The following is a 23370-nucleotide window of genomic DNA, read 5'->3' on the forward strand; positions in this document are numbered from 1 at the left end:
GAAATTCTAATAGAAATAATTCTTCAAAATCCACAATGTCATCTTCTGGCTGGTGTTTTAGTTTCCATATTTTAAACTTTTTGGGCCTCCCATTAACTCGTTGGCTAAAGTATGGTGTGATCCTCATGAAAGTCAGCAAGGATGAAATTGCGCCAAATGGGAAAGGAGTGAATAGATACAGTCAATACTTAAATCCTAAACACTAGCCCCCACAACACCACCTTCCTACCTCTCACACCTCCCCACTCACTGGAGGGGACTAAAACTTGCATTCTTAGTTTCAGCCCTTGACGTTATGCTTAAGGGAAGCTCATTGAAATTGTGGCAAGGTATTTACTTAGCAAATCATTCTAATACAATCTTGTCTCATGATGTGGGTTGATTAACCAAAGCCACATTAAGAATTCTTGGGGAACTGGGCACCAAAGATTTTCCAGGTTCCCCTTCATTCCATGGCCAACTCCTCCAAATAGTCACAGTCATACTCATAGATTCACACAGTCCATGCCAAACATAATCCCAAACTATACTACTCCCAACTGCCTGCTCCTGGCCCTTATCTCTCCAAACCTTTCTTATTCATGCACTTATCCAAATGTCTTTTAAATGTTGCAATTGTACCCACATCCACAACTTCCTCAGGAAGTTCATTCAACACACAAACCATCCTCTGTGTAAAACGTTTTCTCCTCGTGTCTTTTTCAAATATCTCTCCTCTTACCTTAACAAAGTGTCTCCTAGTATTGAAAATCCCCATCCTAGGGAAAAGACATGTTCTATTAAGTCTATATGTACTTCTCTTTTTTTTATACAGTTCTATCAGGTCAATTCTCAACCTCCTATGCTTCTATGAACAACGTCCTAGCCTATCCAGCCTTTCTTTATAACTCAAACCTTCCATACTTAGCAACATCCTTGTAAATCTCATCTGAACCCTCTCCAGCTTGGTAATAATCCTTCCCATAAATGGTTGACCAGAACTGGACACAGTATTCTAGAAGAGGCCTCACCAATGTCCTGTACAATCTCAACATGGCTTCCCAACTCCTATACTCAAAAGACTGAGCAATGAAAACAAGCATGCCAACTGCCTTTTTAACCACCCTGTCCACATGTGATGAAATGACATGAACCATTAAGATGCAAAAGTGTAGAAAATGCATGAAGAAACAAGCTTTTTGCATGTCTACACAAGTACTGAGTACCACAATGGGGGCAGAATGTTTTAGGACATTGATACTTTCGGCTTTTGCAATAATCTGCCTTGTAGTTAACTCATTTACTCAGGAGGATAGTATGATGTTAATGCCGCTGGACTGGTAATCTGAGACCCAGGTTAATGGACCATGGACAGTGGGATCAAATCCTACCAGGGTAGCTTGAGACATATGAATTTAATGACAGTCTGGAATTAAAAGCTAGTCTAACGGTGACCTTGTATTCATTGTCACAGAACTATTTCTGGTTTACTCAGGTACTTTAGGGAAGCAAAATTTGTCATCCTCGCCAGATCTGGCTTACATGTGGCCCCAGATCCACAGAACAATGGTTGATTCTTAACTGCTCTGTGAAACAGCAGGCAGAATCAAACAGTTCAAGGCAACAAGGATGTATAACAAATGCAGGTCTTGCCAGTGATGCTCAGACCCCACGCAAGAGTTAAAAAGAAACATACATGGTGGTCATGGTACATGCTTTCAAGTTCTCTTCTTGAAGTAGAAAATGGTGCATAACAGAAGGAAACATTTCTAAACTGGAACAGAGCCCAGAAATTTTAAAGCCTTAATTGCTTTGAAGAAACCACATTTGATTAGTCTAACTATGAGAGCCTGGTGGGGAAATGCAAAACTGAGGGCCTTCTTTAAATTATGAACAATACTGTCCTGTCCTTGTTATGCCATTTACCCATTATAATTTATTATGATAGGGTGCAATCAAATAAAAAAAAGAACACTCTCACATTGTATTTTAGAATTCTACAGTATATTGCATTGTGTCATCCGAAATGAGCATTTTGACATTTACCCTTGAATAACAGCTTGCGAACTGAGTTAGAACCCAGGACAAGGTAACACATCATCAGACTTGGTGTTATTCTCACCAAAAGTTAGAAGAACATGTGTATTTTTAGACTAACAAGGATGTTGATCATGAACTTGAGAAGGCATGTTGTGAGTTTCTCTCTTCAATGGTGATGTTCAAAAGATCTGAACTTTTTAGTCACTTATTCAAGAAGGTCACTCTGCATGAGAGAGTTGAGTTTGTTTCAGTCTTCTGCGCAATCAGAGTGTAAGACAAGAGTCAAACATTTCATTGTTGTACAAGAAAGCTTCTTTGGACTTTGGTCTTCTTCAATTTGCACAACAGCAGCGTATCTACAATCAAGACCCCCCCCCCCCTCCCCCGCCTCAATGCAAATGAGAGTATGTTTTATGAACCTTCAGATCCCTGCTTTAGAGTTGTTCAGTGATGCCCTAGAATTAAGTTTAACCCAGTTTCAACATGATCAGATTGACCAAACCTTAAAGTAATAATTTACAGACCATATCTTTACCTAGAAATCTGCCATTTTACAGCTCTGTAGAAACTGTGAGGGAACTCCCAGCATCAAAAAGGCACAACTGCTGAATCAAGCAATAACACAGTTTACCTTCATGAGTAATAACAATATTTGTACCTGATTATGGCATGGTAAGCTAACCATTGCTTTAGTCATGGAACCCATGTAAGGAGTAACGCATTCATCTAAATACTGATAAGCTCTCAATTGAAATAACCAAGCAGGCTTGTTTGTATTTAGAAAGACTTACTCGTCAAAGGGACTAAAAGAACATGCAAAACGAAAATATTTATGAATCTAGCCATGATCCAATGTCAGTGGACTTTCCTTATGCTGGTCAGGAACCTGCTGGACTTCCTTTTACCTGGAATTCTAACTGGCAGGCAGGTCCTTGAGCTGGTCTGAGAAAGCCCCATCAGTCCCCTGATAACATGTACTCAGATATAGAGAACCAGGTCAGGGGTCAGTGAGGTTCTGCCCTCAAATATCACCTTTATGGAAGTTTGCATTGGAGATAAGGACGAAGATTTGCTGGCCCCAGTCTAATTCATAAGGATTTTTTTCTATTCTATTGGTGTAATTGTGCCAAATTGTTGCGAAATTTGATAAATGGATAACTACACACAACATGCAATTTCTTGGAAGCAGCAGGTCACAAAATCTACCAATTGGTAACTTCCTGCTTTATAAAGTTAACTATGAATGTATTACGACACTATAAGAGGGACGAACACTCTAGAGTGATTGCTTTTTGGAATGGATCCAAATACAACACATGTGCTGCATTCTGCAATAATAATGAAAAACAGAAACTCATAAAGGCAACACCTGTAGAACTGGAAATATGGTCGCGATTTAGTGGCTCCCAGAACACATTTATTTTCTACGGCTATCCATTTGGGTTCAAATTAAACACAGCCAGGTACTAACAGACTCAGTTTATTGGATTTTTAATAAAATGCTGCACCCAATAGTAGTCACAGGTTGTCATTTATTGAGCATTGGAAAGTTGCATAACAGGAAATTGATTATACATTCTTGGAACTTGGGCTTGGCAGACTCGCGTTCTTTCTGTTTACATTACCAAATTTTGAGTGAAATTGGAAATCTGAATGTGGGTTCTCAGCTGCTAGGGCGGATACAGGTGCCATGTCCTTAGCTTGGCTGTGATCATCAAAGTGCCAAGTGTGAAGGTGTATTCCTGGGTTGAACTTTGTTGGCATATTTGGGTGAGCTCACAACATAACACAATACCAATGCATGGGCAGAATCTGCAGCTTCTACAACCTCAATGGGAAATTGATTTACTATATTGAGTAAACAATTCAAATATCTGTTGTAAGTGACCATGAATACAAGGCTTACCAGACTGCTTCTCCTCTGCATATGGGCTAATTATGGGATGTAACACAGGGAGGAAAGGCAAAGTGTCTTTCCTCTAACTTTTTTTGATGAGTAATGGGTAACATTTAAATATTGCACCTGATATGAAGCTTAGGACTAGAATTTAAATGAGTGGCAATGAATATAATTTCAGCCTTATAGGTTCACATTTTTCTGATCTGCTGATTACATGACATGTATAAATAGCAAGTATTATTTTTCTTTTCTGCATTTTAAATTTACTTTGAGGTTATGAAAATTAGGTGTTTAAGCCTACCATTAGCTATGGCCCAGAGTTCAATTTTACTCACTCACTGCATGCAATTGATAACGTGTATAGAATAGAATATAATAGAATAGTAGGCCAGGCCTCTGTTGTCTTAGTATCATAGAATATTTACAGCAGAGAAAGAAGCCATTTTTCTGTCCTGCACATCATGTGAGTTCTCACTGAGAGAAATATGATGGCTTTTATGTAGAATCAAAACAACAGAGTCAACAAAGAGACAGGATAGACTCAAATGATCCATACAGAATCTCAATGTGTGCGTGCTACTTGGTGGAAGATGGTGGAGGAGAAGAATATAGGAACACAGGACTGATGAACAGGAGTTGGCCATTTAGCCCACCAGGCTTTATCCACCTTATAATAAGAACATGGCTGATTTGACTGAAGTGTCATCTCCACTTTTTTTGCCTGCATCAATAATATTTTACTTCCATTGCTAATCTATCTAACTCAGGCATGAATAAGTTTCAGCTTCCACCGTCTTCAGGAACAGGATTTCATCATACAACAATCAGCTGAGAGAAAAAGAAAACTCCTCATCTCTCTCTTGAAAAGAAAACCTCTTTTACTTAAGACCATATTCCTTAGTTTTAGTCTCAATGTGGAAACATTCTCTTGGTATTCAGTCTATCCAGTCCATTTAAGATCTGGCACATTTCAATAAGATCATCTCTCATTCGTGTAAACTTCAGTGCATGTTCACCTGTTTAACATTTCTGTGTCAGAGAATCGTAGGAATAAGTCAAAGAATGAGTGTCCAGGACAAGGTGTAAGTTTCAATTTATGAATGGTAAGATCCCAAAACAGTTATTTTTTAACAGTAGTATTATTTTAAAGCAGCACGTGAATGAAACTTTCTCTGGATCTTTGCAGATAATACCGTAGAAGATTTTACATTCATCTAAACAGGCACACCTGATTCCAGCTGCCTCTCACTTCTCTGTTAAAAGGAGATCCAAAATCTCCTTCGCACATCTTACAGAGTATTAGAGACCATTCTTTTAATCCCAGTTGGTGACCTCCTCCTGTTCTACATTTCACATCAGCTGACCAACTGCAATTCCCCTTTGGTTTCAGGTGGACAATTGATTGGGATCTCAGGTTAATTTTAATTGAATTGTGGGATGTGGGTGTGGCTGGCTGGCCAACCTTTATTGTCCATCCTTAGTAGTCCTTGAGAAAATGGTGATGAGCTGCCTTCTTGAACCGCTGCAGTCCACCTCCAGTGGTTTGACCCACAATGCGAATAGGGAGGGAATTCCAGGATTTTGACCCAGCAATAATGAAGGAATGGTGACATACTTCCAAATCAGAATGGTGAGCAGCTTGGAGGGGAACTTAAAGGTGGTGGTGTTCCCATGTATCCGCTGCTCTTGTCCTTCTAAATGGAAGTGGTTGTGGGTTTGGAAGATGCTGTCTGAGGATCATTGGTGAAGTTTTACAGTGTCTTGCAGATAGTATACACTGCTGCTATTGAGCATCAGTTGTGGAGGGAGTGAATGCTTGTGGATGTGGTGCCAATCAAGCAGGCTGCTTTACTCTGGATGGTGTCAGGCTCATTAAGTGGTGCTGGAGCTGCACCCATCCAATTAAGTGGGGTACTTTCCATTACAGTCTTAACTTGTGCCGTGCAGATGACAGACAGGCTTTGGGAAGTCAGGAGATAAGTTACTTGCTGCAGTATTCCTGCCCTCTGACCTGCCTTTGTAGCCACTGTGTTTATGTGGTGAGTCCAGTTGAGTGTCTGCTCAATGATAACACCAGGATGTTGAATGTTGGCGATTCATTGATGGCAATACTAATAAATTTCAAGAGACAGTGGTTAGATTGTCTCTTATTGGTGATGGTCATGGCCTGGCACTTGTGTAGCATAAATGTTACTCGCCACATGTTAGCTTAAGCCTGGATATGGTCCAGGTCTTGTTGCATTTGGACATGATCTGCTTCAGTATCTGAGGAGTTGCAAATAGTGCTGAAAGTTGCAATCAACGGCAAAGATCCCCACTTCTGACCTTATGATGGAGAGCAGGTTATTGGTGAAGCAGCTGGAGATGGTTGGGAATAGGGCACTACCCTGGGGAACTCTTGCAGGGATGTCCTGGAGCTGAGATGACTGACTTCCAACTACCACAACTATCTTCCTATATGTCAGGTATATCGACGATCAGCCGAGAGATTGCACCCGACACCCAATGATTCCAGTTTTGCCAGGGCTCCTTGATACCACACTCGGTGGAATGCAGCCTTGATGTGAGAACTGGGAGTTAAAATTGCCTGGCCAAAAGCTTCATGTCTCATGAAAGGCACAGCTCTTGAACAATGTGGCAGTCTCTCAGTAGACCTGCTCACATCAATCTGGAAAAATTCTTGTTACATTGGAATATCAGACTATTTCAGCTGCTTCAAATGTTGACACATTAATAGCACTCAGGGAGATTCCAGAGAGCAAAGACTGGAGACAAAATGAAAACACAACGTACAAAAGAACAGAATGTTCAAAAATTATAGTCATCAATAGCTAGCATAATTTTTGGAATGGGAAAATGAGGAAAATAAATCTGGAAACTGATGAGCAGATGGAAAATAAGGAAATAGAAGAAGAATTGGAAACTTGGAAATATGAATAAAGAACATATGAAGAAGAACATGGACAATGTGGGTGAACAAACTAGGTAGAAGATTCGAAACCTGGTCTGTCTAAAGAAAAAGCAGGAATCATATTTCAGGTATAGATAGCAGAGATCGAGTGAATCCCCAGAAGAGTATAAAGGCAGTGGGAATATACTTAAGAGGGAAATCAGGAGAGCAAAAAGGGGACATGAGATAGTTTTGGCAAATAGGATTAAGGAGATTCCAAAGGGATTCTACAAATACATTAAGGACAAAAGGGTAACTAGGGAGAGAGCAGGACCCCTTAAAGATCAGCAAGGCTGCATATGTGTGGAACTGTAGGAAATAGGGGAGATACTAAACAAGCATTTTGTATTAGTGTTTACTTTGGAGGAGCATATGGAAGTTATAGAAGGTGGGGAAATAAATAGCGACATCTTGAAAAATGTCCATTTTACATCTTAAAATGCGTAAAGGTAGTTAATCCCCAGGAGCTGATCAGGTGTATTCTACAAGTCTTGAAAACTAGGGAAGTGATTGCTGGGCCTCTTGCTGAGATATTTGTATCAGTGATAGTCACAGGTGAGGTACCAGAAGACTGGAGGTTGGCTAGCATGGTGCCACTATTTAAGAAAGGTGGTAAGGACAAGGCAGGGAACTATAGACCAGTGAGCCTGACGTTGGTGGTGGGCAAGTTGTTGGGGGAATCCTAAGGGACAGGATTTAGATGTATTTGGAAAGGCAAGGACTGATTAGGGATAGTCAGCATGGCTTTGTGTGTGGGAAATTATGTTTCACTAACTTGATTGAGGTTTTTGAAGAAGTAATAAAGAGGATTAATGAGGGCAGATTAGCGGACATGATCTATGTGGGCTTTGTAAGGTGTTCGACAAGGCTCCTCATGGTAGACTGGTTAGCAAGGTTAGAACACATGGAATACTGGGAGAACTAGCGATTTGGATATAGAATTGGCTCAAATTTAGAAGGCAGAGGATGGTTGGGGAGGGTTGTTTTTCAGACTGGAGGCCTGTGACCAGCAGTGTGCCACAAGGATCGGTGCTGGGTCCTCTTTGTTTTGTCATTTACATAAATGATTTGGAGGTGAACATAGGAGGTATAGTTATTAAGTTTGTAGATGACACCAAAATTGGAGGTGTAGTGGACGGCGAAGAAAGTTACCTCAGAGTAGAACAGTATATTGATCAGATGGGCCAGAGGGCGGTGGAGTGGCAGTGGAATCTAATTTAGATAAATGTGAGGTGCTGCATTTTGGAAAGGCAAATTGTGACAGGGTTTATACACTTAATGGTAAGTTCCTGGCGAGTGTTGCTGAACAAAGAGACATTGGAATGCAGGTTCATAGTGTTGTGAAAGTAAAGTCACAAGTGGATAGGATAGTGAAGAAGGCATTTGGTATGCTTGCCTTTGTTAGTCAGTGAATTGAATATAGGAGTTGGGAGGTCATGCTGCAGCTGTACAGGATATTGGTTCGGCTACTTTTGGATTACTGTATGCACTTCTGGTCTCTCTGCTATAGGAGGATGTTGTGAAACTTGAAAGGGTTCAGAAAAGATTTACAAGGATGTTGTCAGGGTGGAGGGTTTGAGCTATAGGAAGGGGGTGAATAGGCTGGGGCTGTTTTCCCTGGAGCGTCGGAGGCTGAGGGGTGACCTTATAGAGGTTTATAAAACCATATGTGGCATGGATCGGGTGAATAGACAAGGTTTATTTCCCTGGTGTGGCAGAGCCCAAAATTAGACAGGATAGGTTTAAGGTGAGATGAGAAAGATTTAAAAGGGACCTAAGGGGCAAGTTGTTCACACTGAGGGTGAATGTACGGAATGAGCTGCCAGAGGAAGTGGTGGAGGCTGATGCAATTATAACTTTTAAAAGGCCTCTGTATGGGTGTATGAATAGGAAGGATTCCGAGGGATATGGAGATAGTGAGGACTGCAACTGCTGGAATGTCAGAGTCGATAAAGTGTGGAGGTGGAAAAAACACAGCAGGTCAAGCAGCATCAGAAGCGCAGAGGAGTCAATGTTTCAGGTCCAAACCTTTAATCAGGACTGGGAAGGGGGAAGAGGACTGAGAAATAAATAGAGGGAGGGTGTGGGGGTGTGGTGAAAGGTGGGCGGGATGGTGATAGGTGGATGCAGGTAGGCGATAGCTGTGATTGATCAGTGGGAAGGGTGGAGTGAACGGGTGGAAATGAAGATGGACAGATAGGGTCAGGTTAAGGATTTGGGTTTGAGAGAGAGGGCTAGGTCTGAGATGAAGTGGAGAGTGGGGATTTGAAGGCTGGTGAATTATATGTTAAGGCCATGATTTCAAATTCACAAGCTTTCAATCTCCCCACCTCCCACTTCATCTCAAGTCCAGCCCTTCCTGTCCATCTTGCTCCCTTGACCTGACCTGACCTAACCTATCTATCTTCCTTGCCACCCATCCACTCCACCCTTCCCACTGACCAATCACAGCCATCTCCTACTGCATTCTCTTATTGCTAGTCTGCCTACCTTTCCACTAGCCCCACCCTCCCTTTGTTTATTTCTCAGCCCTCTTCCCCCTCTCCAGTCCTGAGGAAAGGTTTAGACCTGAAACATTGACTCTCCTGCTCCTCTGATGCTGCTTGACCTGCTGTGCTTTTTAGAGGGATATGGGCCAAATCCTGGCAGATGGGGCTAGATTTGTTTAGGATGTCTGATTGGCATGGATGAGTTGGACCAGAAGGTCTGTTTCCATGCCGTACATCCTTATGACTCTAAATATGTTTACAATTTTCTACATATTGTGCACCTACTTAAGCCAAAGAAGACACAGGAAATGAAAGAAAGTGGCTGAAATCACAGTGTAAATAGGAGTATTAGAGAAACAGAATGTACACTATCTCTGTATTCTTAAAATAGTATAAAAGCTGGATAGAGATGGAAATTCAGTGAAGAGAGAAAAGGACTTTCATTGACTTAGAATCATGTTATGGCCTTATGACTTTCTAAAGCACAGCCAATTTATTAATGTTCATATGGAGTGAATGTTGTTAATTATATATAATAGCTCATCCTGCAACTGATTTATGGACAGCAAGATTCGACAGACAACACATGAGATGAATGTCGAGCTAATGTTATTTTGTTAGTGCTGGCTCTGAGAGGAATTTCTAAAATGTAGAAATGATTTGTTGTTGTGTAATGTGAGAGAACAAGTGCTTTGTTCCTCATCCTGTTGTCTTAACCGACCTGCTTAAAATGGTTTCATGAGACTGTCATAAAACACATGATAAGTTTCTTTGCAAATAATACAAACAATTGATTTTTAAAGTTCAGGCAAACAAATTATAGATTGAGCAAAGCAAGCAAAATCATCCATTCAGGGAGGCTACTGTTTGATTACATTTGGGAGACGTAACTGACATCAAAGGCCAGAGAATAAAGGAAAGATGTGGTATTGAACTGGCAGAATGGCAGAGTGCCTGTGTCAGGAAAGAGCAACCATTCTAGGCAGTACAATCTGGAAACTGCTTTATTTACAGGTAAGCAAACATTTGTCAATATATTGCCATGCATGAATCTGAACAGCACAGAATCTTGGCAAACCTGTAATTCCTGCTGTTTGAGTGAAATAGGTATGACATGTAGTGTACTCATAGTTCAGATATGATTTGTTATCTTGCTGGAAAAATTGAGTAATGGAGTGTTAACTACATGCAGATAGTGAAATTTCTAACCAGTTTGTACCATCACTTTCTCAATACGTTGGAAAGTTTTTGTGAGCAGTCTTTGAGACTTCAATTATTTCACACAAAAATATGGTGCTATTCATTTCATATTCCCCAAAAGGTATTCTTTATTTACAATCATAGTACCAAGGGTGATTCTGACCCTGCTTTACTAGTAGAAACTAGGGCCATAATTAGAGGCAAACTTACCTGCTGACACCACACTTGCTTTGAGCAGCCTTTGATTTGAATCTGCTCCTCTGACCAGGGACACCCATCTGAAACTAATGGGGGGGTGGTCCCATTCAAGTACATAGACTGGGCTTGGATGACAGGAATTGGACTGTTACTTTGCTCAGGGTCCTGAACCTGGTGGTTTGCAGTTTTCTCGCCAGATGAACTTGGTGAACAGCAGAGCTAGGAGTGGCAATCACAAAAGTAAGTTTTAGAATAATTTTTTTGCAAAAACTTGCTTCATGGTTCCAGAAGGAGCAGGAGTACTCCGGTAGTGCACATGAGGAAAATTTAGGCCTCACCTTTCTTGGGCTCCCTCCTTCCTTCCATGGATTTTCCTCAGTGGTGTGAATTGTTTGCTCTAACCTGCAGCTGGCCTCCTGCTGGGCCACCAATTCACTCCTGCAGCTGCTTCTGCCCATTTTGGACAGACTACCGATGTACAAATGAGGCCAGGGAGGGCAAATATCGTCTGAGCCTCAGTATGTTGAAGCCTTATATTCACCTTGGTCTTTGCTCAACTGGTGGTCATTCTGGGTTTAAAGCAAGGATGTTCAGTCAGTGCCAAAATTTATCATTTCTTTTTGCTCATTTGATTGAAGTTGCAATATACTTCTCATATCCTGGTAGTGACACAGATCAATATTTTAATACCCAGTGTCAGAATTAGTCATAACGCGTAATGAATCAGTTGCCTGGAAACAATACTGCAACACTTCATCAAGAAATGAGTGCTTGCTACCTTATTTCCTGTCAAAGCAAGGATGGGCAGGGAAAACCCAGCAAGGTGAATAGTGTCATTGTTTATTTAAACTGCCCTTAACCTCCAGGAGCTAGATTTTAATCCAGGCCAAGCTAATAATTGGCCATCAGTACTGAACAATTGTGTCAATTTTCACAGTTTGAAAATTATGAAGAGAATACATTGAATTCTCTGCCTAGCAGCTGATGCACGATATGAGTATAATTTGGACAAAATCATTCCAATGATTATACTATTAATTATTGTAATTCTTTTCTCTACTTCCAATAAACTAGTTTGGAAAGAAGTGCACTCTAAATAGGCCTCCATCTGCTTCACATATGTTAACAGCACTAGATGAGTTAGAAGCAATAGTAGTTGGGAAATATTTCGGATTTTTGTGTTAATTGGAAAATTCCTTTTGTGTTTGCGGAAATAAATATGTATAGTCCAAGCTGTGCCAAGAAAACAACTTTTAAACTTTTAAAGCAATGCCAAATTAGATCATTTTGCAACACTCGAAAGGTGGGTAATGTGGAGTGAGAGCTGGGAAAGATTAACCTCCATAATCCCAAATGATTTCATCTGAGGGGGGATGAGGAAAATCAGGGCATTGACCCCTCAATGCCCTGATAGAGACAGTCAGACTCCCTACTATTAGGACTATTATTGGGTACTTGTTCCACTGCACACATCACATCCCATCCCCTAATGCATGGTAATGGTAGCTATCCAAGGTTGCTTTAGAAATATTTGTAACATACTACATAATCAGAGAAGGTCTCCCATGAAGTAGGTCATTGGTGAAAAAAAGAATCTGTGTGTTATTTTATCTGCACATTCAATTTTAACTCTTGAATTTTCTGAAGTACAGAATAGACTATGATGATAGGCAAAAGTTGGAGGTTTGTACCCATGTTAAAGGAGGATCTTGTGGGTTTTTTAAACATTATTGGTTGCTCAATCCACAGAGGAAGCTTTGTGAAGGTTAGTAACATTGGGTTACCAATGTGTTCTGCAGTCTCTTGGCAATGGAAATAAATTTGTGTTCGGTGATGACAGATGAGCAATTCCAGAAAATTGTGGTTTCTACATGTCCAAGTATTTTGAGAAGTTTGTGTTCATCACCAGCTCATATTTCTTGACACTCCTAAGTTTTCCCAGGAACTATTTGTCATAATCTTTGGAACTTGATTACAAATTTTTAAATGTCCACTAATACTGTTCATTCTTAACTGTTGCTTTAATAATTCTGGTTTGAAAAGTAGAAAGAATAATCTCACAATTTTCCCTCAGAAACAGTGCTGACTCTCATGAAGGAGGTCAGCAAGAAACATTTTAACAAGAAACTAGAGTTGCCTGACATCTGGCTTTGCATATAACATGTAACTTTCTAACTTGCCTTGCAGGCACAGACTCGAGTTCTGCTCAAAGCTCATGAAATCCTCCAGCAGCATCCGTGACAGAAATTTTGCATTTATGACTTTAAAATTTGTCTTTAAGTCCCTGCAACAGGCTCAAAATAGGTGGAGATTGCGATGCCAGACAGAGTGAGGATCCCAAATTATATCAGGTAATGCTTAAAAACACACCATCACAGTATAAACCATCTCCTCAGGAGATTGGAGACTGTCACTAAATAGGTTCAAGATGAGGCTTTAAGCGAAGGCAACTGCCTAGTTGTACTATATCTGGACTGTGATCGGGCGGCCCAGTAATGTTCTGGGGACTCGCTTTCAGCAGATGCTGAGTTTGAATTCAATAAATATTTTGGAATTAAGAGTTTGATGATCATGAATCCATTGCTGATTGTCGGGAAAAATCCACCTGGTTCACTCTGTCCTTTAGGAAAGGAAACTGCCATTATCACCTGGTCTGACCTAACTGTGACTCCATACCCACAGCAATGTTGTTAACTCTTAGGGATGAGCAATAAATTCTGGCCTAGCCAGCGATGGCCTCATCCTTTGAGGGAATAAAAAAATCTCCAAGGTTTCCATTACCAGTGAATGGTGTACATCTGAAATGTTTATAGACTTTTTGCTTCTCTGGGCCTTTTCAAATTATTTTGACATTTTCAACATTTTCAGTTTGCACTTTACAGTTGTGTTGGTTAGTTCACTGCACATTTACCAGGAATGCAAACCTGAAGAAATCCTACTCTTTTCAATATGAGCTGAATCTTATCCCTTTTTGGCTAAGCATGCATCACACCAGGTTTGGTGGAATAAACTTGCCCAATGGTTGAGCGAGCTTTCTTGCCATAACTCCCCAGATTAATTGGCATTTGAGCCCTTGTGGTGAGAGGCACATTCGATTTCTGCCCTATCCATGCCCCATTCCCACAGCATCTCAGCAGACATCCACCTTAAGACCACCATCCTTTGCCCTGCAACATCACATTTTGGACATGAGTGAAGTGCAATTGTTGGGGACTCATAATGAATGCCATATGTATCATGTGGGAGCAGGGTTAGGAATGAATGTAGATGGCTTGTTCTGATGTCTTAGGTGACCACCATCACCACACCCCACTACATCCCACCTCCCAATCCCCCTCCCCTCAACCTTGGTCACATTTGGGTGCCTGAGTGCTCAGGAGTGTACATCCAAGTGTGATCCCCAGCAGTGATAATGACTGCAAAGTGTAACACAAAGAGATATCCAATACTCTAGGGTGACTGGGGAATAGGCAGTATGGCCAGTGTACCATGTGTTCATGGCCAATATTGTTCCCATGTGACTGCCCAGTTACTAATGGAGATACGCCACCTTTCTGAATCATCGGCTTACTTATCTCAGTCATTGCTGTTCATGGCTGTTCTCCTGGACATTTGCCTCATAACTGTGTTAACGTGCTGCTGTGACCAATAATATTACCTTTCTAGCTGCCCATTCCTTCAATATCACAGGCATCATACTTCCCCAGCCTGTCATGTTCATGTGCCTGCACTTTCCTCCCTATCTCCCCCTTCTCCACCCCCTATCTCCCTTAGGCTCTGTGATCAGAGGCAACTGGATAACTATGGCCCTCCTCTTCAAATGGGCTGTCCTGCCAGTACCAGTCCTCACCTGCTCAGATCTCTGGCTGGTGGTCAAGTATCTCCGTGATGTCACCACATCTACCCGCCTCAGACTGGTCCCTATGGGAATAAAGCACTGACTGTGCCACACTCCTTGGAGCACAGAGAGCACCCCTGTCCAACACTATCCTGACTGGACACCTGGCAATAACCAAAGCCCAGGACTGGTATTAGAAGCTGTGTTTGACTAACCGTACAGGGCCCTCCTTTTTGACAGATATTCCCATGTACTTCATTGTGGACTACTTCCTAAGATGTGTCTCACAGCCTGGTGCAGATTCAGTGTGTTTGGCGTGAACATTCCTGCCACATGGTGCAGGTGTTAGGCTGATGTGGCACACTGACACGTGACAAAATGCCCTTGCCCTTAACTAAAGGACCCCTGCACAGCATGGACACTTCCCTGGTTGTGCATTTGTGCCAATTGCCAATGCAAGGCACAACAGGGTAAGGCATGTCATACTTATTGTTGGCATTGTAGGAGATACTGTGCACTGAGAGAGCAAGTGAACAGCCCTGTTGGCAGCCTGAACCATGTTCATAGTTTGTGTCTCTATCCAGAGCACCTATAACCAATGCAGCTGTATTCTGCAGATTGTAGGTGTGCCTGGCTAAACAACTCTGCCCTTGCAGTACTTTGGAGCATGCCAGGATGTTGGCAATGCCCCCATGTAAGTCAATGTCAATGTCTGTGGTGGAACGATGCAGTTGACCTGTGCCTGTGGATCATGCCCTGATCTGCATTTGGCTGTAGGTATGATGGAAATACTTTAAAACACGCGCTGAGTTGTATTTGCCAAGAACCCACTCTGGTTCCATGTTAAGATTTCTCAACGGCTAGTTTGTATGGCAAATTTGGTAAGATTGCAACCTTGGGCAAGTTGGGCTGTTAATAAGACCTTTAACAGTAATAATGAACACCAATTGGGAATAGACCATTGCCTAACAAAAGCCTTGATTGTACTGCTTCAGAAAAGTATGGGAGATATGGTTTGAAAGTTTGCGGAAGACACCAAACTATGTGGTGCAATAGATAGTTATCTCAGAGTACAATGGGGCCGTGATCAGATGGGCCAATGGGTCGAGGAATGATAGATTGAGTTTAATTTAGATTAACGTGAAATTTTGCATTTTGGTAACGCAAACCAGGGCAGGACTTATACAGCTAATGATAGGAGGGTTGCTGAACAGAGACCTAGGGGTGCAGGTGCATAGTTCCTTGAAAGTGGAGTCATAGAGTCATAGAGATGTACAGCATGGAAACAGACCCTTCGGTCCAACCCATCCATGCTGACCAGATATCCCAACCCAATCTAGACCTACCTGCCAGCACCTGGCCCATATCCCTCCAAACCCTTCCTATTCATATACCCATCCAAATGCCTCTTAAATGTTGCAATTGTACCAGCCTCCACCACATCCTCTGGCAGCTCATTCCAAACACGTACCACCCTCTGCGTGAAAAAGTTGCCCCATAGATCACTTTTATATCTTTCCCCTCTCACCCTAAACCTATGCCCTCTAGTTTTGGACTCCCCGATCCCAGGGAAAAGACTTTGCCTATTTATCCTATCCATACCCCTCATAATTTTGTAAACCTCTATAGGTCACCCCCCCAGCCTCCGACACTCCAGGGAAAACAGTCCCAACCTATTCAGCCTCTCCCTCTAGCTCAGATCCTCCAACCCTGGCAACATCCTTGTGAATCTTTTCTGAACCCTTTCAAGTTTCACAACATCCTTCCGATGGGAAGGAGACCAGAATTGCAGGCAATATTCCAACATTGGCCTAACAAATGTCCTGTACAGCCGCAACATGACCTCCCAACTCCTGTACTCAATACTCTGACCAATAAAGGAAAGCATACCAAACACCATCTTCACTATCCTATCTACCTGCGACTCCACTTTCAAGGAGCTATGAACCTGCACTCCAAGGTCTCTTTGTTCAGCAACACTCCTAGGACCTTACCATTAGGTGTATAAGTCCTGCTAAGATTTGCTTTCCCAAAATGCGGCATCTCACATTTATCTAAATTAAACTCCATCTGCAACTTCTTAGTCCATTGGCCCATTTGATCAAGATCTTGTTGTAATCTGAGGTAACCCTCTTCGCTGTCCACTACACCTCCAATTTTGGTGTCATCTGTTAACTTACTAACTGTGCCTCTTATGCTCGCATCCAAATCATTTATGTAAATGACAAAAAGTAGAGGACCCAGCACCGATCCTTGTGGCACTCCACTCGCAGTTGGACAGGATGGTATGCTTGATTTCATTAGTCAGTGCATTGAGTATTGGAGTTGGGATGTCATGTTGCAGCTGTACAGGCCATGGTTAAGCCACTTTTCGAATAATGCATTCCATTCTGATCTCCCTGCTGTTGGAAAGGTGTTATTACACTTGAAGAGGTTCAGAAATGATTTATAAGGATGTTGCCAGGACTGGAGGGTTTAGGCTACAGGCTGAATAGGTTGGGGCTTTTTTTGCCCTTGAGCATCAGCGGCTGATCCGTAAAATGATGAGGAGCATGGATAGAGTAAATTACAAAAGATCTTTTTCTCATGGTGGAGAAGTCCAATATTAGAGGCATAGGTTGACAGTGAGACGGGAAAGATTTAAAAGGGACTTGTAGGCAACGTTTTCACATGGGGGAATGTGGTGGAGGCTGGTACAGTTACAACATTTAAAAGGTATCTGGATGGGTAAATGAATAGGAATTATTTAGAAGGATATGGGCCAAATGCTGGCAAATGGGACGAAATTAATTTAGGATATCTGATTGGTGCAGATGAGTTGGACCAAAGAGTCTGTTTCCGTGCTGAATGACTCAATGATGCCATGACTCTATGTGACAAAGGATGATCTTGACATTGAGGTGGACCTTGCTGACTTGATTCTGCCATCCATGTCATAATAGTTCACATCACTCAGAGCCTGGTAAGAAACTGCACCATGACTTCCATTGAATCTTTCTCTCTTCCATTACTATGACCTCTAACACAAAAGCTAAAAATGCTTGGAGCATTCAATGAGTCACTTTGAATGAGGACAGAAGATGAGTTAATAGCCCAAGACTTCCAATCAGTATAGAAAGTCAAAAAACTTACTTTTCCCTCACTTTTCCAGCCAATCTTTCAATTGAGTCATCTCCCAAACTCAACAATACAGGAATCCTTGAAGGGAGCTTTTTACAGGAACAGCTGCTGTATTTGGGGAAGTGAATTTTAACTGTCACAAAGCTTCTCAATATGAATGTATATGTGAAGGGGTGAATATGTAGACTTGTACACGTGTAAGTGAGACAGGTTCAGTCGGAGAGTGTGTTGGATAGAATTGGGGTTCAGTAGGTGGAATTAGTTGTTGGGGTCTGGTCAAACTATGATGGAGCTGGGTGGCAGGGTGGAGTCACATCATTCACTTATATTGATGGGGAGAGGGGAATCCTAAGGGTCAGAGTCAGGCAGAAGGGTAGTTGGAGGGCTGGGAATTGCAGTCAGTTGGTGGGGTCAAGTTAGGTTGAGTCAGGGTTGGGGAGTCAAATACTCAGTGTTGGTTGGTTGGGTATTCAAGGTGGGGCCAGAGGACCTGTTCAACTTGTGCAGAGTCAGTAGGGAGAGTTTGAGGGTCAGCAAATTAATGCATAGCTTCTTTAATTATTTTTGAAATATAATGACGTTTGTTTTGATAATTAACAAGAAATCTAGTTCTCACAGTCAATACTGAACACTCAGATTTCTACATCAAGTAGTGATGGTGGAAATGGAATTATAATAAGGGACAAATCCATAATGCACTGAGAATTCCTAACTGTTTAATGAGATGTTGTTTGTTGGCTTCCTGTTTCTGTAAAGATGTCATCTCTTTCTCCCACGTTTCTCTAACTTCATTGTAATGGTTTGTGATAACTCTACATTCTACATATGAGCCTTTTTAAAATTCACTTTTGGGATGTGGGTGTCACAGGCTGGGCCAACATCTATTGCCTGGCCCCCAGTTGGCCTGAGAAGATGGCTGTGAGCTGGCTTCTTTAACTGCTATAGTCCTGAAGAAGGGCTTATGCCCGAAACGTCGATTCTCCTGTTCCCTGGATGCTGCCTGACCTGCTGCGCTTTTCCAGCAACACATTTTCAGCTCTGATCTCCAGCATCTGCAGACCTCACTTTCCCCTGCTATAGTCAACATCCAGAGTCTTTACATAGATCTTCACTCTTTCCGTATGTGCAGTTGCACCTCTAGACCTTTACTCACATCACCAGGGCTCCCAGTGTCTTCACATTCCCTTATTTTGACAGTAACAGTCCTTGACATCAAGACTACATTTGACTAGGTGTGGCATTAAGGAGCCCAAGCAGAACTGCAATCAGTAGGTATCAAGGGCAAACTGTCCACTGTTTAGGGTCATACCTGGCATATAGGAAGATGGCCTTGGTTGTTGGAGGGCAATCATCTCAGCTCCAGGATGCCTCTGCAGGAACACCTCAGGGCTTCCTCAGTCTTAGGCCCAACCATCTTCAATGATCTTCCCTCCAACATAAGCTCTGGAGTGGGGATATTTGCCGATGATTGCAGAATGTTCAGCACTATTCACAACTCCTCAAATATCGAAGCAATCTATGTTCAAATGCAACAAGATCATAAAAATACCCAGGCTTGGGCTGACAAGTGGCAAGTAACATTCACACCACACAAATGACAAACTATGATCATCACCAATAAGAGAAAATTGAAACAATATACGCATTATGAGTTTGGAAGCACATTCTAATCATGTTGTATTCTACAGATTTTCAACATTTTTGGGTTTGTGACATCTATCATCAATCCCTTTAGTTACTCTCCCCACACAGGTCCATAACATCCCCCTTCTTTTCTACATATATAACCAATATCTGTATTCAGAAAACATATGTACAGTGTATATAATTCTGGTATAAATGTTTAAATTATCCAGATCTTCTGAGTATGCGAGCAAGAATGTAAAAATCAGTGGGTGAATGTCTAAGTGTCCAAGTGGTTAAGGTGGTGAGGTAAGTAAGTAGGGTGGGCAAGGTAAGTGAGGTAATATGTAGGGGGGAAAGGTTGGGTGGGGTAATATGTAGGGGGGAAAGGTTGGTAGCAGTGTGGGTGAAAACTGAGTTGGGTGGTGTGCCAGTGTGATACAATGATAGTTGGTACATTAGTAGCGAGGTAGCATGATAGGTAGGTAGGGTAAAACCTTGTTATGGTGGCAGCTGGGCATTGTGGCAAGATTTGGATTACTAGTTGGATAGAGTGTCAGATAGATATGGTGTTGACGTTGGCCACGATAGAGTGGTGTGCTGTTAGGGTATACAGTCAGGCCAAGTTAGGGGATGTTTCCAGGTTGGCCACTATTACATTGGGTTGGGGCACTGTGAGGAACTTGGGGAATGTCAGATGGAGGATTCCACTCAGATCAGGTTGGTATGGAGCCAGAGGGTTGTGGTTGATTAGAGGGCAGTTGGAGGATTTGGGAGATAGTTGGGTGGTGGGTCCAGTCAGATTGAGTTGGAGGGGATAGATATCGGTGGGATTGGCTGAGGGAATGAGTCAAAGGGGCTGTCAGGTTCATTGTGGGTGCATCATGTACAGTCACCCAAGAGTCAAACAAGGATTTTTCCATCTAACCTTTCCTGATTAACTGTTCAGGTAAGTAAGGCGGAACTGTCTGAAGCTATCGACTATAATTCAGAGATAGAAATTTTCTTGGAGGGTCCCAGGGGGTAGGGCAATTGCCCATTCGAGTGTTTAAATTTCTCAGATAATTTCCAAGGGGGTCCCAAAATGTATCTCTGCATATACGTTCGGTCTCTGATTATCCTGAGACTTAAAGATCTGGTCCATAATATTTCCGGTATATTTCAATACCCTTTGCCTTTCCTACTTTTGAGTCTATTTTGGTCTATTGAAGTTAATTTGGGCAGTGGGGAGGGGAGGGAGCAAGTGGAAGGTGGGGGGGGGGGGGGGGGGGGTGGTGAAGGAGGGGCAGGGTGGGGAGGTGGTTGGAGGGTGAAATTAGACTGTCAGGGAGGAATTTGAGCGATAGAATTTAGTTTATTTGGGCCATGAGGGGTGTGGGGTGGTGGTGCCATCATTGGATATCTTAGAAGTTTAAGGTAAAGAAGTTTCTTCTAATTTTCCCAATGGATATATTTGAGAATACTTATATTCATGTTCCCAAGGTCTAGTATTATTGGGTAGGAATAACTCCAGGGCTGAAGCAGTGTATAAATCCAAACTATGTGACATTGTAGAAGTATTTAGTTGGGCTTATTCAATAAAGTTCTTTACATCCTCCTGAAATTGTGAAAGTTGCAATGTAAAGATTGTTCCTTCTTTCAGATGAATTCACAAGAGGTGAATTCTGGTCTGTTCTTACACATCTGAACCCAGTTCAGTGTAATCTTTTCAGAGTACAGCAATAAATAATAAAACAAATCATGCCTAAAAATTACTTTAAAATAAATATTAAGTTTAAATTTGGGCTTGGAAAATAACATTTCCTTTTGACTATGTTCAGTGATGCTCTGGGGAGTTCCTTATCATTTTGATCTTTTTGTGAGATTCATTAATTTATTGCAGGCAGTTTGTTGACTCCTTTGGGATGTATTAATGAATATCTGTAACAGATAATAAATGTTTCAAAGATACATAAAAGACCTTACGAAGAGAGGGTTAGGAACAATAAAGCAGTTTCTGGCTCAGAGTGTGTAATCAGTAAGAATAAATTATTACAGCAACAATGAATGAATTATTTTTATCATGAATGATCACTTTTTGCAATGTATTTCACAAATATATTATGGAGCTGATATTTCCTGTGCAGTAACTTATGTTTTTGTTGACCAAATGGAGATGTGTTGCAGTGTTGTAGCTTGTTATGAATAGCAACAGTGTCCTAATTGAAGTAAGTACTCACTTTAAGCCTCACACATGCAGAACATTACTTTGCAGTGGAGCCAGAAGGTCTGGTCCAGATATTATACCATTGTGATTGATGCTTATGTCAGTACATTTGTGAGATAGTCAAGCCAATTGGATCCAAAAGAGAAAGTTCAGCTGATAATCAGCCAAACACCTAGTCAACCAAATTATGACATACTCAGCCCATTTGGTTTCAATTCTTTTTCATTGAATTATAAAATAAATGAAAGTGTAGGAATGTTAACACTGGGTGATAAATCAGGATTATTGAGAAGCACCATTAACAGTATTTCAATCTGAGTGGGAAGGCCTCTCTGGAGCTCTATTCCAGTACCTTATCCCAAAGAGTCAAGATTAGAGTGGTGCTGGAAAAGCACAGCAGGTCAGGCGAGCAGGAAAATTGAATTTCGGCCAAAAGCCCTTTATCAGACCTTCTCATTCCTGATGAAGGGATTTTGCCTGAAACATTGATTTTCCTGCTCCTCGGATGCTGCCTGACCTGCTGTGCTTTTCCAGCACCACTCTAATCTTGATTCTGATCTCCAGCATCTTCAGTACTCACTTTCGCCTATTCATCCCAAATACAAGCCCCCAATTTGGTTGTAGAGTAGGGTATAATTAGCAATTTTTCATAGATTCCTTAGGAGTGTGCCATGCAAATGGCTTTTCTCCATTATCAAGTGAAACATTTACCTACTGATACCTTTCCTGTTTCAAATTCAGAATTTACACAGTAGGAAACTAAGCATAAGACTGATTCTTTGTCACAACCTGGTGTAAGTTGGGTATAGGAAGCTTTACAGTTAAAAGATTTTTGGTAGACACCAGGATGCATCTCGGACTGTAATTGACATTTTGAAATCAAATTTCATGTACAATATATGCTCTTTCAGGTTTTCCCACGGTACAGTTGTATATGACCAAAAATTATAGAATTACATTACTTTTGTAAAGCTAGAGCAGTTTTCTTGTCCAAATACCACAAGAATAATGCAGTAAAGTTGAATATTGCCACAGGAATAACACAGGGTCTTTGAGTACTTTTAAGAAAAAGCTAGGTAGATTGATTAACTAAGAAGGGAGTAAATGGTTATTGGGGTAGATGGCAATATGGAGTTCAGGGTACAATCGTCACTTGTGATCTTATTGAATGGTGGGCAGGCTGGAGGGGCTGAATGTTCAGAAGTAGGCCTTGGGATTCACCTCTGCGATCAGAAGAATATAGAAACTGGAGTCGGCCATTCAACCCATCAAGTCTTCTCTGTGATTCCTGGCTGATTATCCACCTCAATGCCTTTCTCCCCCCACACTATCTTAATGTCCCTTCACAGCATTGGGATTTAGAAATCTGTCAATCTCGACATTAAGTATGCTGCGTGTGAAAGAGAATTCAAATTATTGGCAACTATCTGAATAAAATATTTCTCCTTGTTTCAGTCCTAACTGGCTCCCCCCCCCCACTTATTATGAAATTGTACCTTTTGGTTCCAGACCAAGGAAAACCTTTACTTATCTCCACCCTGTCTACTCTGTTGAGTATCTTGCGGGTTTCAATAGGTTCACCACTTATTCTTTGAAACTCTCGCAAATGCAGTCTTGTTTTTCCAAATCTCTCTTCACAGGAAAGTTCAATCAACTTTGGAACAAGTCCAGTGAAAATTCATTGTAGTCCCTATCTGGCAATAGCATGCTTCCTCAGGTAAGGATTCAAAACTGCATATAGTACTCCACATGCAGTTTAACCAGATTTCCAGACAACTGATGCAAGAATTTATTACCCCTTCACGCAAATCCTCTTCTGCCAGGCCA

The 23370-nt window shown here is 41.6% G+C and overlaps 1 long non-coding RNA gene across 3 annotated transcripts in view; it reads left to right on the forward strand.

Moving 5' to 3' along the window:
- LOC148152110 (uncharacterized) overlaps positions 1–23370 on the forward strand; it is a 41687-nt gene that overhangs the window by 15538 nt on the left and 2779 nt on the right. Inside the window, exons 4-5 of one of the 3 annotated variants that reach the window (XR_015757013.1) lie at positions 17408–17556; positions 23184–23260. The exons of 1 other annotated variant lie outside the window; for it this stretch is intronic. This is a non-coding gene — a long non-coding RNA (uncharacterized LOC148152110). The remainder of the gene's footprint in view (positions 1–17407; positions 17557–23183; positions 23261–23370) is intronic. One more of the 3 variants, XR_015757014.1, reaches the window with a different exon arrangement.

Source organism: Chiloscyllium plagiosum, unplaced genomic scaffold (assembly GCF_037043375.1).
Source record: "Chiloscyllium plagiosum isolate Xiang-an unplaced genomic scaffold, Cpla_swu_hap1 HiC_scaffold_1, whole genome shotgun sequence".
NCBI classification, from domain to species: domain Eukaryota; kingdom Metazoa; phylum Chordata; class Chondrichthyes; order Orectolobiformes; family Hemiscylliidae; genus Chiloscyllium; species Chiloscyllium plagiosum.